The 17118-nt window shown below is 34.3% G+C and overlaps 1 long non-coding RNA gene across 2 annotated transcripts; it reads right to left on the reverse strand.

Moving 5' to 3' along the window:
* Positions 1-4420: 4420 nt before the first annotated feature.
* On the reverse strand, positions 4421-17110 carry LOC143230759 (uncharacterized). Of its 2 annotated transcripts, XR_013016619.1 has the most exons (4): positions 16944-17110; positions 15398-15516; positions 11630-12490; positions 4421-4844 (listed from the first exon to the last, which is right to left on the reverse strand). It is a non-coding gene; the product is annotated as an uncharacterized LOC143230759 (long non-coding RNA). The 2 variants fall into 2 exon arrangements; XR_013016618.1 differs by lacking the exon at positions 11630-12490.
* Between the last annotated feature and the right edge of the window lie 8 nt (positions 17111-17118).

Raw genomic sequence — 17118 nt, forward strand, 5'->3', positions numbered from 1 at the left:
AATAAGATTTACTATGTAAAACAAGATAAATTTAACAAACTGTACTTTAAAGACATTAAACCATTATGCACAGAACAGGATAAATTTAACAAACTGTACTTTAAAGACATTAAACCACTATGCACAGAACAGGATACATTTATCAAACTGTACTTTAAAGACATTAAACCATTATGCACAGAACAGGATACATTTATCAAAGTGTACTTTAAAGACATTAAACCATTATGTACACAACAGGATATATTTATCAAAAGTGTACTTTAAAACATTAAACGATTATGTACATAACAAGATACATTCATTAAAACTGTACTTTAAAGGAATTAAACTAATATGTACACAACAGGATATCTTTATCTAATATGTATTTTAAAGACATTAAACCATTATGTATACAACCGAATACATTTATCTAAACTGTACTTTAAAGATATAAACCATTATGTACTCAAAAGGATACATTTATTAAAACTGTATCTTAAAAAAAACTTCAACCTGTCAGATTACCATGAAACTTCCAAGATATTTTGGATACTCTCCAAGGGGTTTCTAAAACCTCTTATTTTATTAATTTTCTCATTTTTATAAGTTTGAGAAACCCCTCACTTTTCCTCCTTACCATATACTGACTTTTTAAACTCTGATAGCCATGATAGCTGGGCGTGGCCTGTTAGTTTGCGTGCCAGAGAATAATAAAAATGCTTAAATAGAAACAAAAAAGTCAAGTTTTCACCACAGATTAGAAAAAAATATTTGTATAGCATTTTATTAAATAACTTAGTTTAGGAAAACGATGCCCATCTTCGGTGTTTTTGTGACCTATTAGTTTTTTGTTTTGTTTTTTGCGTACGTAATTGGTTTTACGTAATGCAGAGATAAATTTTCCGCCATTACTGTTGTTGTCGGTTTTTTTTTGTGTATGTGCAAGACTGCACAAATATTGTCTTGTGTGTTTGTGTTTTTCTTATAGCAAAGCCACATCGGGCTATCTGCTCAGCCCACCGAAGGGAATCGAACCTCTGACTTTAGCGTTGTAAATCCGAAGACATACCACTGTACTAGCGGGGATCAAATATTGTTTTACCTAATTATGGAATATGACTGTTCCTTTTATGGTGCAACAACTTTCCCGAAATGTGTACCCCGTTTTGAACATTGTCTTTTGGTTTTAGAATGGACGAGACTTTTTTCTGGTTTTGTGATTTTCAGCTCAGTGTTCTTTCTTCTGTCTAATGATTAGCGTCTCGGGCTATGAGTCGTAACTTTCAGTATTTGAAACTTGATATTACGGAATACTCTCTGTTGTTGTTGTTTTGAATTAAGCACAAAGTTATACAATGGACTATCTGTGCTCTGCCAACCACGGGTATCGAAATCCGGTTTTTAGCGTTGTAAATCCGCAGACATGCCGCTGAGCCACTGGGGGAGGGCGAAATACTCTCTGTGCTTTAAGTTTGGTGCTCTTTATAAAAATGACGTTCAAATAAGTTATCCGTTTTACTAAACTACACTAAATCATTGTGGCGGTAGTTGCTACTAGCTGGCTATTATCAGTTCAAAGTTAGGAACGACTGTACCTGAACTATACATGAGAGACTCTGATTGGACCGCTTAGTTTACGTGCGCATAAAGCACTGTTCAGATTGAAAAATTTTTAATTCTCTAATTTTATAATAATTTATCAACACATTATTTAATACCATTAATCAGCAAGTGTGTTAATTAACTCTTAACTTGGTAGTAATTATTTCTGTGTGCGATGTCTTTTTCAGTTGTTTCACACAATTTAAAAACAAACAAGACGATAAACACGTGCATATCTTTTTTATTTTAGTATAAAAGATCTGAATTTACAAAAAGCACGATTTTAGGCATTTGAATTTTTTAAAATTTCTTTTCATTTTCTATAAGAAAATATTTTGTATGACGTAAGAGTGGCGGCCCGGCATGGCCAAGTGTGTTAAGGCGTTCGACTCGTAATCCGAGGGTCGCGGGTTTGAATCCCACTCGCAACAAAAGTGCTCACTCTGTCAGCCGTGGGGGCATTATAGTGTGATGGTCAATCCCACTATTCGTTGGTAAAAGAGTAACTTAAGAGTTGGCAGTGGGTGGTGATGACTAGCCGCCTTCCCTCTAGTCTTACACCGCTAAATTAGGGGCGGCTTGCGCAGATAGCCCTCGAGTAGCTTTGCGTGAAATTCAAAAAACAAACAGACTTAAGAATGAAGCTGTACATCAGTTGTGTCTGGCGTTGAGTTACGAAGGGACACTTGTATTTATTTTAACAGATGTAGCTCCGCAGATCCACGAAAGTGTTGTGTTTTAGGAATAAATAAAAAAACTGGGTTTCGATACACGTTGTAGGCAGAACACAGAAAGCTCATTGTGCAGCTTTGTGTTTACCTTTTAACAAGCAAATAAACAAACAAGTCCAATGGCTGACCATCTTGGTGAACTGTATGATAAAGCTATGTGTATACCCAGTCATAGTTCAAATCAGTGTCTTGCAGTAAAAATTATACTGAAATTAAAAATAACGATGATAGATGGACGAACAATGGAAGAGAAAGGTGGTGCTTGTCTTGATAGTCGAGCCCTAAATTCTAGTATTTTAAGATCTCAAGTTTACTGCTGAATTGCTCAGGGACACTTTAAATATTATATAACAAAAGATATATTATATATATATATATATATATGTTGTTGTTTTGAATTAAGCACAAAGCTACACAATGGGCTATCTGTGCTCTGCCCACCACGAGTATCGAAACCTGGATTTTAGCGTTGTAAGTCCGCAGACATACCGCTGAGTCCCCCCATATATATAACTTTAGCCACTGAACAAATTGACACCTCTGTAATTAATATTATTCGTACCCTGGATTTTAGCGTTTTAGTCCTTAATCTTACTCATATCAGTAATTCATATTTAGAACCTTCAATAATGTAAGGTACATACATGTTAGTGTCACGAGGAAGGAAACCACGCATAGCAAATAACATTACAACGAAACCTCAGGCAATTCTGATACATTTGTTTTATTCACTATTTACTGAATTTTATAATGTTCGTTGTGATGTTTTTCTGACATATTATTATCTTAATCTTTATAATAACAACTGCTTGTAGTTGCAAAAAGTTACTAAAATGTTTTAAAATCGTACATTGAAAATAACGCAAAGCAATATTTGAAAGTGCCTAAATATTAGGCTTATATGTACATATTCTGTGTGTCTACACGTTTTCACCTTATTACCTCAACACACTACGATAACTGCATGTTAAGAATAACCTACTCCACATAATCTAACCTTCCAGGATGACCTATATGTCTTGTCTGTGTAACATTCTCCATTATATCAAACCTTTGTGACAAGTAAAGTATCACACGTTTTTCAAAGGTTACTCAACTCTTGAACTACTGTATCTTAGGTTATTCTGCCTCAAGGAGTATTAATCTCACGTCACAGAACTCCTAAAATGGTAGAACATGAAACACTTGGAGGTTAAAATAACTCTCTCTCTCTTTTTTTTTTTTTTTTCTCGCAGCTCCAAAATGCAGTATTTTATGGCTGGTCCTTTGCGCACAGATGTTTAAAACCGAAAATAAAATATTTATTTTGCCTGAATATAATGATTAATATTCGAAACTGTATAGTAGCTAAAAACAACAAGAAACGTATATTTCTGTATTACAGTATTCAATGGCTTCCCTTTTAGAAAAAAAACAACAGACTAATCTTAAAATATTTTCTGTGACTTGAATAAAATTATTTTTTTAAAAGAAAACAACACCAATTAATGAGAATTGCTAAATTAATTTGATTAATTGTACTTTGCCGGCAAAATGAGAAGAACCTATACACTGGATAGGTATGACAAGCTCAAGGAAGATCCGGTTCAATCTGCATTTTGATGAATGTGTGTTATTGGGTTATCATCAGTAACCCTGACTGGACCTCTCTTGAACTTTAGACTTCGAGATTAAATAAAACAATTTTCAGAACTGAGGTTGTTGTGTTTTTTTTTTATTAGATTTGTTATTGCACGGCTACATAACATGAAGAACCGGATAGTGGCTAATGACACTTCATTTCACCTATCCAGTATGTAGGTTTTACTCATAGTGACTACAAAGCACGTTCACACCGACAATATGTTTTACACTTTTCTCCGCGATATAAGCCCAGCTTATTTCTTTAGTTAACTTGTGTTCAGGGTTACTGATGAGGAAGGGAATTCTCTGAAAATAGTATAACCCAATAACACACGTTGTTCAAAGTGTAGATTGAACTGGACTTTGATATTAAGCAGCTTTTTAGAATTCTAAGTTTATTTATTATATATATTTTATTATAATTTAAAACAGATTAAATTAAAAGATTTTAATTTCATAAATTTTATCCTTTTTTGGCAATTAAACCCAAAATATAGAACATTTTTCGAATATTTTCCAACTTCAACATGACTGAAGAACATTACTGCTAAGGAAGGAAAAACATGTTTAGTTCATTAAAGTTCTGATGTGTGTCTGTACTTTTTGTTTATTTTTTTTGGGGGGGGATGTCAACTGAAGTGGCGTTGTTTGCAATCATTACTGACAATGAAATAGATGAATAAAATGCAAAAAACTTTGAAAAGTTGATTTATATGAAATAGAAAACTCAGAACTCTACTGAAGTAAAAAAAAAAAAGACAAACTTTCTGGCACTGAAGTGAATGTTGAAGCTTCAAATTATTCACTGCTCTTATATTCTGTCAATAGGGCTTGAAAATACAGCAACGACCTCTATGGTTAGCTTCAGTTCTAAAGTGAAGAGAACATAACCTCCTTGACGCCCTAGAAAAACGGGAAAGAAGGGAAGGTAAGTAAAACTGGAATTTATATTTTCCAATAGCAGATGTGCAAGTTTGTCTCTCTGAGTCTTGATGAAAAGACTTCTACAGAACCTAACCTAACCTAACCTGCCCTGGTAAACAAGAATAGGTACTCGTGTACCACTAATTTGTTCATAGAATGGTTATTCTCTTCAGGAGCTCTTTCCGAGCCGTGGAATCATTGGAAAAAGCCTACTGTAGCGTATTATTTAGAGGGATTCTGTAAACTATTTATAATTCAATGGCTACCAAGCTCTACTAAATACCTTGATGAAACAGTAGATTACTATCTTAATTTAAACATGAAACATGTGAAGCTACTGCCAACTAACAAGAGTTTGTTGTAGTTTTCACAAAGTTCTGTTGCACCACTGAAGAGAAAGCCACTCATCTAAAAGTCCTATATTACCTGGAGCTTCTGGAGTAAGAAGATGAAGAAACACAAAAATGGAAACTCAGTAGATGATTGTCCTGAGTTGCTAGAAATGTATCATTATATGATAAAGCAAAGCGACTGCAAACATAAAGTACCGAAATAGAAGACATTCCTTATTTCCCATGTTTCTTTCTTTTCTAAATGCCTCCCAGTGGCACAAAGGTATGCTTGTTGGCTTACAACGCTAAAACCTGGTTTTGATACCGTGTTGTACAGAGCACAGACAGCCCACTGTGTAGCCCACTTTGTGCTTAATTACAAAAGATTTTTTTGTAAATGATTGGTTGGTTGGTTGGTTGGTTTGGCGTTTTAAGGCGTAAAGCAACTAGGCTATCTGCGCCAAACATCCTATTTTTGTAAATGAGTAGTTAAGCCTAAGGCTTGAACTCCCTGTGGTACAGTGTGAACAAACAAATAACTAAGCTAAATAGAACTGTTTTACTTTGCTTAACTAACTAGTAAATAAAAAATACGTAATTGAAAAACCTTACGAAGCACTTTTTTGTTTTAAAATTCAATGTTGCTTGTGTCTACCTATGTGATCTGCTGCGTGAATGATCCTATGCAACTCCGCCCATCAGTTTAGGACACTTTTCAAAATCCGAATTAATCATTTATCATAGCTTTTTGCATCGGTAAAAAACGATTTTGCTGAGTTTGAAGTAAAAGAGGTCGGACACGCTAAATTGCATTACGAGGAATAAATGTCACCTGACATTTTCCATCAATACTCGTTCCAAATTACTGCTGCGTATACATTTTTAATATAAATACTGATATGGTACTGTTGTTTAAACGTGAGCTGCACATTATGCAAACATGGTCTAAGCGGTCAGGTCGGAGATCCTAGTGTTCAAGTACAGTCTTCCGTAATGTGGAACAACTGATCAAAGGGAAGGTGGCTAGTATGAAACTCTGAAATGAATACCTGGATTGATTGTAACTGCATCGCAGTGAAAGCTTTGGATTTTTTAATCCATAGTCCGACACGACATACTAATCGCCACGTGCGCGAAGCTCAGCCAAAAATGTATATATATATGCAAAAATATAAATCATAGTTAAATATACATAAAGAAATAGGTGGATAGCTACAGGCCTTTAATAATAAGTATATATATTTACGATTGGATGCACAGGTTCAAACAGTATACAATGTAATGAATATGTAAATAGACTATTACGTACATGACTCGCTTTCCAGACAAAAATTATGTATAGTGTAGTAGTTTCAAAACAGTTTAAAACTGAAGAATACGACCTATGCCTTAAAATATAGAATACAAGCTATAGTCTAGAATATAGAAGACAGTCTTAAATAAAAATTTAAAGTTATATATGGATCAATAAAAATTATCTTAAAGCGCATAACACATTACTTAAAATCTTAAATTTGGCATGATGCTCTGGCAGTTTCTGTTCGATAAATATTACGAAATCTTCTGTTTGATTTTTATCACATAAAACTTACTATATTTTGTCACTTTGATTAGAGTCTAAAAATGAGTTATTTCATTTCACTGAATCATACTGAAATTCAACAATTCTGATTAAGCAAACAGACTAACATAAATCTGTAAAAAAAAGGCGTAAAACCCACGGCCTACAAATTCTTAACATAGTTATTTATACAAAAGCGTTTTACTCATTATTTCCTGTTTCTTAAATACTGGCAGGATTTTAAATATATTTACAAAATGTAAGAAACTACTGACAGGTGTAATATAAAAATATATTCTATGGATTGTGATGTGCATACGCATGTATTGTAGTGACATATACTTTCCTATTAGTCAACGTCACTGGCTGTTGAGGTGGAAATGAATGAATCTCTGATCAAACCAGACCAATTACTGTAAAATATGCAACCATTTAAAAAAAATCAAACTCAAAATATTTAAAATAATTGAAAAGAGTTTTGGAAACACTCCAATTGTTAACAAAACGTTTGTTAGTTTTAAGTGCTAGCTGTTACAAAAAATCTCAGTTTCCCAAAATTTCACTTTTAAAATAGCTGAAAAGTTGTCTTAATATAAGTACAAAAGTAAGAAACCCTACAATATGAGTACTTTTGGAAGATGGACTTTTGTTTTCCATTAATAAAGAAAGGCATTATCTTTCGAAAAAGTCCGTGTTATAATATTTATTTCTTTTGCCTTGGATATTTTGAACCTATATTTTTCTAACATTGTGTCTTAATATAAGTATTTGTATTTAAAGTGGCTAGTGTGAAAATATCCCATTTTAAAACTGTTCGCTTCTCTAGATGGAGTTTGGACTTACCTTGTGCAGTCACTTTTTGTTCTATCTCAGCAATTTTACGTAATAAATTACGTTAAAGGTTAGGATAGCCACACGATAGGGTTAATACAAGGCACGTGTATGCTCTGTTCTATGCAGGTTACGAGAACTATAGGTCAGTCGAGTACAATATCCTACCTTACTTTCATAACGACCTATATCACGTAACAGACACTTAATTATGAGATAATCCCAGTGACGAAGTATACTCATTCCTTTAATACACGTTTATGTTCCAAGGGAATATTAGAAAGTGATAGGACTACACGACCAAGACTGGTTAAGATATGCAATTTCAAGCTCTGCTTATCGAATGTACATAACAAAACTCTCAGTGTTGGCAGGACATGACCTAGAGGTTAGCTACCGTGCCCAGTTTGTGAATCCCAGATCACTCTGCGCATTACCGTCTCTATTTGTGAATGATTTACTAGAAGGAAGAAATCTAATCGACAGCAGCCACCACCACCTCTTGGGCTATTCTTGTCTCACTGAATAGTGGGATTTGACTTTCACACTAATAACGCACTTACTGATTCTAATTCATAGTTCGGTACGCTAAATGAGGGAGAGACTTCTGATCAGATATTAAGTTTCTGAGTATTTTTTTCAAGAATATTTTCATATTTTGATGTATTTCACCAAAAGAGACTTTTGGTTTAATTTTAAAACTATTAGCTATTTACTTGTTTGTTTTCGAATTTCGCACAAAGCTACTCAAGGGCTATCTGTCCCTAATTTAGCAGTGTAAGACTAAAGGGAAAGCAGCTAGTTATCACCACCCACCGCCAACTCTTGGACTACTCTTTTACCAACGAATAGTGGGATTGACCGTCACATTATACACCCCCACGGCTGACAGGGCGAAGATGTTTGGCGCGACTGGGATTCGAACCCACAAACCTCAGACTAGGAGTCGCACGCCTTAACACGCTTGGCCATGCCGTGTCAAAATTGTAACGCTTAATAGCTATTTACAATTTGAAACAGTGAAACTGCTCGTTATAGAAACAATGATAGAAAGGAATATGTGTAAATTATGAAAGGTGCAAAAACCTTTCGAGCATGTTTGGTGCGACCGGGATTCGTACCCGCGACCCTTAGATTACGAGTCGAACGCCTTAACACTTTTGCACATGCCAGGCCTTCTGTCGTAAAAGTTACATGCGTTCTCGGAAAAGAAGTGTTATTAGTTTGATGCTATATCAGGAGTTTCGCGATAACAGGGACTGTGAGGTAGCTGATATTATCATGGGTTTCAGGATATGCACGTACATTTTCTTTCAGTAGTTCAACGATCGTGTTTGACGAGCATGACAAAATTTTAGCCTTCATTTCGGCGTTATTCAAATGAATAATAAAGTTTGTTAGAAATTATTTTAACTATCTGCACTCAATCCAAGGAAACGTGAAAACATATAACCGAAGTCCAGCAACACACATTTGCTTGAAGCGTCTCGCGTCTCAGAGCTCCAGTTGTTCGATCACAACAAACCCTTTACCACGCCATCTATATTGGAAAGTGTAAAGATTTACATAGAAAAAACACAACATTCTTATTGGGATTAAATCGTGCGTGAGCTTTAAATTAGATCTATTCATATATGTATATATATGTTTAAAATAGTAGCATAAACAAAAATTGTGTTTGGGCTACAAACAACAGAAATGTCATATATCTTCATTGTGTTTAGCGATTCTTTATTCACACACATACATATAGCTGTATTGAGAACAATAAATATACATAGAGTTAATGATAAACTCATGTTGCTCGCTAATGATCCGTTAAATAATAAATCAGAAAATCAAACAGGGCCTATGATAAACAGTTGGATTATAATATTAAAAGTAAGCAAAAAATTTAAATGGAAAATGAACAATTATAAGATGTTAATGTTGTTTTTATTGATGACTGGGATAGCTTAACTTCTGAATGTTTTCTTCTCTTTTATTTTTGCAAGAGAAATTGTTAGAAATATTTTTGGCTATGAACATTTTATATAAAGTATTGAGACTGGCCTTATTCACGAGATATTAATCCCTTGGAGGTAACAACAACAACAAACAACAACTGAAAAACTAAAAATAGATAAAACATTAGATAGTGTTCTCTCCAGGGTTTTAAGAGAGGTCAAAGACCTGGCATGTGAGCCTATTCTTTCATTGTTGATAGACCGATATTCAGACAGTGTGCAACTGTTTGAATACTGAGGAATTTCTTATGTTTGTTTGTTTGGGAATTTCGCACAAAGCTACTCGAGGGCTATCTGTGCTAGCCGTCCCTAATTTAGCAGTGTAAGACTAGAGGGAAGGCAGCTAGTCACCACCACCCACCGCTAACTCTTGGGCTACTTTTTTACCAACGAATAGTGGGATTGACCGTCACATTATAATACCCCCACAGCTGGGAGGGCGAGCATGTTTGGCGCGACGGGGATGCGAACCCGCGACCCTCAGATTACGAGTCGCACGCCTTAACGCCCATGCCGGGCCTTATTTCTTATGTTACTAATATTTGTAAAGACAGTGATAACAGTTGCCCTGTAAACTGTAGATTAATTAGTTTTATTTTAACTCAGGTTTATTTAAACCGAAAATATCCTAAAGCCTTGAGTTTTATAAAACTCTTTTGCAAGATTATCTAATAAAATATGATAAAAGAAAACCAGCATTGGTTAACAAAAAAAAGGAAAAAAAGATTTCCCTTACAAATCCTTTAATTGTTTCGAGGATATTATTTGTTATAGCGATGGTTGAAAAGGTGTAGTCTTGGTGGAAATAGATTTTCAAAAAGCTTTGTTGAGGTGTTATACACAAGCTCAAATAAGAAAACCACTTAAATGATGTTTGAGTAAAAATATAAATTGTTGGATGGTCAGATGACAGAAAGCAAAAAATTATTACTAATTTAGTCCAGTGAAAATGAACCATTGTTGCTGGTAAAGTGTCTCAGGGGTCAGTGCTTTGGTCTTTTCTTTTTCGTATTTATATCGATAGGGAAATAATTAATAAAACTTCATATGACATTACATCCTTCGATAATTATAATTCTATCTGTACTAAGAACGTTGAGGTGCTATAGCATTACTTAGATTAATTGGCTAGTTGATAATGGCTAATAAACTATATAAAAGCATTCTAAAATGTTATTACAAAGAATAATAAACTGTTAAAAGAACCAAATATAATGAGAAAACTAATATTAAGTTTCTTGTGTTTATTTGGCCAATAATGATACGATTAGCGAACGTAACGTTTACACTGAGTAACGAAGACAAAAGGCTTGTTAATAGAAAGGTTTGTCATCTTTAAATTTTATAAGCCACTATCATCTTATTGAAGGTTATAATTGTAATAAGCTTCTATTTAATGCAAACCAGCTTCGGAAAGTATTTGATAAAGTTGTAAGATAAATATTACTGTATTTTCTCGGTTTTCTTCAGGATACTGTCAGCTGTTTACTTTTTAAAATCTCTGTTTTCCACATATTGTAACTAAACACATCTTTTTCCTAAAGCAAATGAGATAACATATCGTTTATAAACATTTCTTTTCACTTTTCTTTTTTTACAATTTTCTCTTTTAGTAGCGATTTTAGAGATACCGATAACTAAGTATGTTTTCTCACTGCAGTCCTAACACAATAATTTCTGTTGTGCATAGTATACACCACATAGTATACACCACATACAATGATATTTCGAGGAATGTTTCTTGGGGGGGGGGAGGTGCAGAGTAGGGGCAAAGATGTAGCTAGAGGAGCAGAAAAAATTAATATTTTCATCTCAGAAGGAATCGCAATGTATTATTTTTGTTAGTTTTAGAACAGAGCCACAATGGAATATTTGCTTTGTCCAACGCAAAAAATCGAACCCCGGATTTTAGTGTTCTAAGTCTGTAAACTTACTGCTATCCCACCGGAGAACACATAATATGAGGAAAATTTAAAAAAATATATATTAAAATACTAAATCCTGATATCTCGTATTGCAGGAAGAAAAGCTTACCATTGGGAATCTACCCCCCACTCCATTCTAGTGGACACGCTCTGTCTTCTATTGGATTATCACAATGACTTTCGTGTTTCAACCATTTAAACCGTCCTTTGAATAAAATATGGGTCATGGACAAGAGGTTTAATGACTTTATCAAGAAAAGCGACCAAGGCCTGCAAGCAATCCTGGCAGCAGCACGTGCACTATGAGGGGCAGAGGGCTTATAAAACGTAACCGAAATTAATTGAGCTCGTTACTGTTACATGTCACTGTACATTGATTAATAAATCATACGATTGCGCATTATAATGAAACATTCACGCAAATGTAGTTCCCTTGATTTTTAAAAACTATTGATGTTGTTATTAAATCTGGACTACTAATCATTATTATATTTAAATTTAAACTGCATACAATTTTGATTTTTTGACTTTTGTTTAACTTGACTATTTTCATATCAATCTGGAACACCAGACGATAGGGAGAACACAAGATCTAAATTGGATAGGCAATAGGAAAACAATCAGCGGATTGTAAAAGAATATTTTGTTTTGTTGGTAAAAGAGTAGCCCAACCGTTGGCGGTGGGCGGTGATGACTAGCTGCCTTCCCTCTAGTCGTACACTGCTAAATTAGGGACAGGTAATGCAGATAGCCCTCGAGTAGCTTTGCGCGAAATTCAAAACAAACCAAACAAACCTTTTTAGTGTTTTTAATGTTTAACGTATTTAGAATTTGTGTAAGGAACTTCGTATATTTATCAGTCTAAATCAGCGACGATTGTGAAATACAAAAGATACCAAATCTTGCAGCATATACAGTGTCGATATAAGTTCTTCTTTGAAATATTGTTGTACACCTTTCTTGAAACGTCCTGAGGAAATGAATAATAAATGTACTATTAGAAATCCAACAGGCCAAATACTAATACAAATATAATTAAATATGATCATGCTTCGCTAGCCTTGAAAAATGTGATTATACCAGAACAGTTTTTGCTGTAACAAATGATTACCATTTTTGTTGTGTCTTATCCGGTCTGGTTAGTTACGTATCGATCGAAAAGTGACATCACTAATGTATATGGCAGACAATATGTCTTTAAAATACTGTTATACACTTTTGTTCTTTTTTTTAAAACCACAACACACTGAATAAGGAATGTAGTGTTCATACCACATGTAATATTTAACACCAATGTCTTACGAGAGCTTTTCAGTTCGCTCAGCGATAAATCTGAAGGCTAAAAATTGGGTCTCGATTTCCTATGAGAACACAACGAAGATAACCCATTGTGTAGCTTTGCCCTTAACCACAAGTATCTATATAAATATAATAGTACTGTCTGCTGATTGTTCAAGTAACAACTTCGCAGGGTGTGGATGGATCTTCACGAAAATTAGTACAGAGGCTCATTAGGTCCATGCTGAGGTACATATAAATTTTCATTTTTGCATTTTGAGGTTTTTATAAGCGTTTTCGCATTTTCTACCACTTCTTTCGCCCTCTTTAAATAGTTCTTCACCAAATTTGGTGTGAAGGTTCATTGGGTCTGTACTGGGATACATGCAAAGTTGTAGTTTTGAATTTTGTGTTTTACTGTTTTTATGTGGTTGTTGTTTTTTTAGTATTACATATAAGGGAAGCAACATTTCATGTCCTAATATAACCTTTCATTAATTATAAATTTACATAACCTTCGTCCAGGGGACGAGTGCTCCAGCAAATAATTAATAAATGTGCTTATAATCACTGTACCAATGTCACTCTAGTTAGCAAGCGTATTAATTACATTGTCTTTTGAGTTACGCTTCGAATTGTGCTCCCCAGTGGCACAGTGGTATGTCTGCGGACTTAACCACTAGAAAATGGGTTTCGATACTCGCGGTGAGTAGAGCACAGATAGCCCTTTATGCAGCTTTGTGCTTAATAACAAAAAATAACCAATCGAATTAACGTACAAAGCCACTTATTTCTAAAGCTATGAATGAAACTACGTAATTTTTTCTCGAAGAATGTTTCAAGACCTTACAAACGTATAAACAATGTTAATCTGATGTTTTTAATTATCTTTTTCGATTAGGCTTTCTGAGAAGTATACATGTATATCGCAAAATTGAGTGAAAACTATAATAGAAAAATATCTTATTATTAAGTAATTATGGTATTTTCACTAATTAACTACAAAGATATTAACAACTAGTAATATCTTATCAGTAAGTAATTATGATATTTTCGCTAATTAACCATAAAGTTATTAACAACTCGTGATATCTTATCATTAAGGAAGGAAGTTGATATCACTAAGTTAAAAATAGATAACTTATAAATTGTTTCAGTACTTAGCACAAATAGTTGTGTGTTTAATAACTTGCTAGTTTTACTGAAATGTATCACACTTACTTGTGCATTCACACATCGAAAACTTTAGTGATTCAGATGTGAACTATACAAAACTCAGTCCCAATAATAAAAACCTTAGCCTAATACTATTTCAGCCAACCGTGCGTCTTGTTCACAGCCTGAATATGCTATGGAATGGATCCTACAAGTTTGTGGTAGCTATCAGATTAGAATTTTCTGCATTGATAAAACAGGAGTTCTTCCAAAGTGTGTAACGTAGAAGGTATTAGGTCTATTTTATTCGATTGAGATATATGAACTTTGTGGTAGTCCGAAAGGTATATGTTTGTGTTTGTTTTCTTATGGAAAAATCCCATCGGGCTGTCTTCTGTGTCTGTCGAGGGGAATAAAATTCCTGATTTAACATTATAAATCCGAAGACTTATCGTTTTCTCACCAGCAGAGATCCTAGAAAGTTGGTAAAGATCTTCTTTATGCTCTTCAAACTTACTGCGGATGATATAACCATGATCGGTGGTTGGATTGTCATCCTGAACCAGCCCGTTATGATACAAATATAGCATTATGGAATGAATGTGTTTGAAAATGATGCACAGGTATTTACAAGATGTAAGATGCCTTTGATGGAATAGGCTGTGGCAAGAACGTGACTTCCATATTCCCTTCTCCACTTGTCTGCATAGTTGAAAAACAAAATAAAACTGGAAGGATCGATTGGCCACTCTATACCATTTTTTACAAAATTAAAAGGTGTAATGGAACTCATCGGATCACACGTTTCTTGTCGTTTCGCTTCCATTCTTGATGATTTTTACACCATTGAAGTATTTTGATTTTTGGCAAAAATGAGTGCGTAACAACTAAGATCCATTTATGGAAGTTTTCTATGTTTAGATTTTGTGATATGCAGATATATAGCTAGAATTTTTAATCTTATTTTATCATTAAAGTAAACGTTTAAGTTAAGCTTTAAAATGTTACGATCTTTTCCAGTTGTGTGAACAACAGAATGTTGGTCAGATAATGTGGTTAAGTTCCTTTCGATCTAATTACTAATAATTCTGGGTCATTCTTCTATAGTATCAAATGCACTTTCTAGTGGAAAAGTTTGCTATAGGATAGAATACAATATTTAAAGGCAAACAGTAATCTTTTTCACTGAGTAAGTGGTACCTTAAGAATACACTCCATAACTGTTACTTGAAAAACTATCAATAAAGTGAATAACACATTTGTACTAAGTTGAAGTATTTTTAAGATGTACCAATACAGAACAGAATCGAGACAGGATAGCCTTTGATTTCCTAGTCAACCTCGTTCTACTTTTATGGAGTTCAACAAAAATGCATTTTTTAAGCATGTTAAAGCTCTAACACTTCGTAACATAATTTCGTCTGACGCAATAAATATTTTATACCTTTATTAAGATCGATGACGTCCTCCGCTGGTACAGTGGTAAGTCTACGGATTTACAACACTAAAATCAGCGGTTTGATTCCTCTCGGTGGTCTTAGCAGATTGCTAGATATGGCTTTGCTGTCAGGAAAACACACACAAAAGATCAATGACACATAATGAAATTGGCCAAACGAGCAACCTTTTTTTCATTTAGAAATATCAACTTGATACGATAAATAGAAACATAATGTCTATATATGTGTGTGAATTATTTCTATTAAACACTTGATGCTGATATATTTTATAAGAGATAATTTTGAAAAATAACTACATAAGCATAATCACTTAAAAATAAGTTAGCGAGCCAGAAAGACATTCGACAAAAGCTACACAGGAGGCACCCTCACTAGCCCTCCCTAAAATTAAACCGAAAGAATAGAGGAATAATAGCTTGTCAGCAGCACCCGCTGACAACTCTTAGTGTGGGATTTGACAGTCACTTTTATAATGCCCCCACGACACCCTTAAAGCGGGAATAGCGATTTTGCAGCAACAGGGATCGACAACAAGTAAAATATGAGGTGTATTCTAGATCCACCGTTGGGAAGAGGGACATTCTATGGCATGATAAAAAAAATAATGTTCAAGTAAGAATACTTTTTACATAAATAATATATCTGCATGTTTGTTTGCCTGTTTCTGGAGCTACGCCTACTTGTTGCTCGACAAATTAGAGCTAAAATATTTGTTTCTGTAAATAACGTAAGTTGATCGTACAGTTTGTACGTAAAGAAACTCGTGAAATCATAATAAAATATCACCGGAAGTGTAAAACTCACGTAATTATGTATCGTAAACAGAAGCAAGACTCATAATTCATGAAAGTTATTTTGTAAATTTCTCTACTTAAGTTGTTTTCTGTACTTTCACGACTGAGATACACCACTTATTTGATATTATTCATAAACCATAATAAAAACAGGTAGTCTAGAAGAAATGAGGTTTATATAGGAACAGAATATCGTAAAATAACTCTGCTGGATTGGTGAAAAGATACGTGTTCTGCACAACGGTCTAAAAATCTGACATAAACACAAAACATTTTCTTCTGTCCCGATTTGGTCCAATTTGTAGGAGCTATGACTAATACAGAAACGCGTGGCAATCCTTTCCTTACAAGTCTTTTTCTATTTCGGAAGAATTTGGGGTTATTTTTACAAGATTAAAGTGCCATCCTATCAGGGTACTCAAAAATCGTATGTATGTACGCCCATCGAGCTGCATCTGGTTCATGAACATGTTATTTCTGACTGAAATACTGCAGTTGTTGTTTTTATATAGGGTTCACAGCTTAGTCAGTTTCATACATTGTATTCGAATCTTTTTATTTATTTATAGGAAGGCCACTGAGGCTATCCACCGCTGTTCAACCGAACTACTCACCAGAGGGAAAACAGCGAGTCAGCAACACCCTACCATCCACTATAAACGTGAAGAATAATTTGCGTGGCGAATTTAAGAATATATACATAAATTAGTTGTAATTAAGACGAATAAAGACAGACCTAAGCGAACATGTTTCCTCCTCCATTCATATACGCAAGAGCTTCGAGTAGTAGCTGGATAGGGTTAACCTACATAGTCGATTACACGTCACAGCTGACGTCGGTCTTCATTCATTCATTTTAAAATCATAAACGCTTCGTGCGGAATCGCACGTTTCAAAACTATGAGTGTGAT

The sequence above is a fragment of the Tachypleus tridentatus genome, chromosome 10, assembly GCF_004210375.1.
Source record: "Tachypleus tridentatus isolate NWPU-2018 chromosome 10, ASM421037v1, whole genome shotgun sequence".
Classification (NCBI taxonomy): domain Eukaryota; kingdom Metazoa; phylum Arthropoda; class Merostomata; order Xiphosura; family Limulidae; genus Tachypleus; species Tachypleus tridentatus.